This window comes from Symphalangus syndactylus, chromosome 3 (genome assembly GCF_028878055.3).
Source record: "Symphalangus syndactylus isolate Jambi chromosome 3, NHGRI_mSymSyn1-v2.1_pri, whole genome shotgun sequence".
NCBI classification, from domain to species: Eukaryota; Metazoa; Chordata; class Mammalia; order Primates; family Hylobatidae; genus Symphalangus; species Symphalangus syndactylus.
Window position 1 is genome coordinate 79,222,882 of NC_072425.2, and position 2,532 is coordinate 79,225,413.

At 39.2% G+C, this 2,532-nt stretch overlaps 1 pseudogene; it reads right to left on the bottom strand.

The window, feature by feature from the left end:
• Nucleotides 1-554: 554 nt before the first annotated feature.
• Nucleotides 555-2,098, bottom strand: LOC129479359 (recombining binding protein suppressor of hairless-like; annotated as a pseudogene).
• Nucleotides 2,099-2,532: the final 434 nt, after the last annotated feature.

The window sequence follows — 2,532 nt, forward strand, 5'->3', positions numbered from 1 at the left end:
TCATAAGACTTCAGCTGGAAAAAAAAAAAAGCTGCAGCCTCAGACCAAAAAAAAACCTGGAAGAACATAATAATTAGATTAAACAAGCATGGCCAGGCTTGGAACCTGAATGTATTTTAAAGCAAAAGCTCAAAGGTGAGTGGGGAAGAGAACAACCTATTTGGTAACAAGGTGTACTATAATACCATGATATAAAAAAGGGTATGGTGAAAATGCAAAAATGTACCTTTTACTAAAGCTTATACAATAAGTTCCTTGGTCCATAAAAACTATATTAGATTTATGTCTTCTAGTTTGTTCAACTTGTATTCCAGCCACATTATTTACTTCTTGCCTACTTAAACAAAACCAAAGAAAAACCAACCAACCAACCAACAAAACAGCTGAAAAAATTGATTTCCAATAGATTGTACATTTTGACTTTTTTTGTCTTACTGTGGCCTCTGCATTTCAAATCAGCACTTGCAGATAGATAGTGGGGTTTTAGAATAGCATCACCTGGTATGAAAAGTTTTCCCAATAAACCACAAAAGACTGTTCATTTTTTTCTCCCTTTTTGTCAACTTTTTGCTGCATTCAAGTCCGTTTAAGTCCTAGCAAAAAGACGGTAGTTAGGATACCACTGTTGGTGTAGATGATGTGACACTGGTTGAATTTGTGCTGGCATTTGTGTAACTTCCCTCGCTGTTTGTGTTTAATTTATTAGGGGGCATGTGGCTTGAACTGGCTTGAAGGATTGCTCCTGCTACACTGCAATGTGGCCGCAGCCCTGCTTCTGGTGTGTAGCTAAAGGTAAGGCTGGTGGAATATATGATTCCATCATTTCGGACCAAAGTTACTGAAACCCGGACTGGTTGTCAGACCTATCTCCAACCTTCTCAGAATGCAGAAACGTCTGGGACCACACGGAGCGTACTCTCTCCACACCTGTACATAGTTTCAGCTTCTACATCCCCAAACCACACTCATAAATTTGGAGTGAAATTCTGTCCTGTAAGTTCAAGCATTGCTTCGTCCCCACTGCCGTTCAACTTAAGGCTCTCTACGACAGGCGTAGGCATGACCATGGCAAGGACAGGGCCCGTTCTCTTGTAAAATGTATACTTCGCCTTATGTGTGCTAATGATTGCCCAGGAAGCACCATCCTTTATCATCTCTTTATTTGGTTCTTTTGGTCATGGAGTGGCCTGAAATGGAATTATTCTTTCTTGAGAAAGGCATAAGTACTTTCTTTCTGTGTCCTCAAGGTAAAATGCACATTTATAGAGTTGTGACACAGGATCATCTGCATCCAATAATGTGGTCTGCTTATCAACTTTCCTAATTATCAGTCTTGGGAGTGCCATGCCAGTAACTGAGCACACAAGTTTGACTGTTTGTCCATAATGAATGTAGCCATCTCAGACTGTGAATTCTTCTCCTTCTGATTCATCATCATCCAAGAATAATGTAAAATGCTCCCCATTGCTGTGAACTAGCATGAAAATTACCTCTTTCTACGTGCAAGTATCGGGTACTAACTGTCTGGGATCATAGTCGATTAAACAGAGCCACCTTTGGTCCTGAGGCAATGCATAAGTCAGCATTTTTCAATGACTGTTTCTTTTTGGAAGGTTTGGACGACTTGCTGAGGAACACACCAATGTCATCACCGTTGACATAGAACATCTTTATGGACAACATGAAGTCCTTTGCTTGTCTGAATCAGATATGTACAATGTTTTGGCTGTGCAATAGTTCTTTCCTTCCAAGTTTAGCTGCTGCATTTCTTGGTCACTATTTCCCATCCCAATAAATGCACAGGGTTGAGACTCTTGTTCAGAACAACCATCGCATTTCATTTGTTATTTTATTTTCTTCCATTCACTGCCCATAAGATATACACAAGGGGGAGGGCAAAAAAAACCTTTTTTCATTTCCATATGACTTCTGTACAACTTTTGCATGAAGGGTAAGTACTATTTGATCCCCTTACTCTTTTAAATGATTTCACATAGCTTCCCTAGCAAGTCGTTTAAGTGGAGGCCACTCACCAAATTTCCTTTTAATCCATGCCATGATACCTCAAGAACATGTTAAGGTAAGTAACAGCTTGGAACATTTCAATGCACTTCAAAACACCTCAGCCAGTGTATCTGTATCATTCTCCTTTCGTTTTGAGATCATGATGGTTCCAAAGAACTATAATGCTTCCATTTGAATGACAGTCTTATGATTTCAATGACATTCCACAAGCTGTACAGGAAACATAGCAGCATCTGCTTCTGTGGAGTCTTCAGGGGGCTTTTACTCATGGCAGACAGCAAAGCAGGAGCAAGCAACTTACATCCCCACAAACTCTTAAATGATTAGTAATCACAGACCATGATAACATACTAATTTTTATGTACTGGAACAACTAAAATTAAGAAGTCTGATAAGAGAAAGAAAATCCAACTTTACATGCCTCTGAATATGATTCAATAGGAAGTACACTGCACCACCTTTGAAGTATTCTTGCCAAAAACATATAAAACTAAAAGAACTTAAATC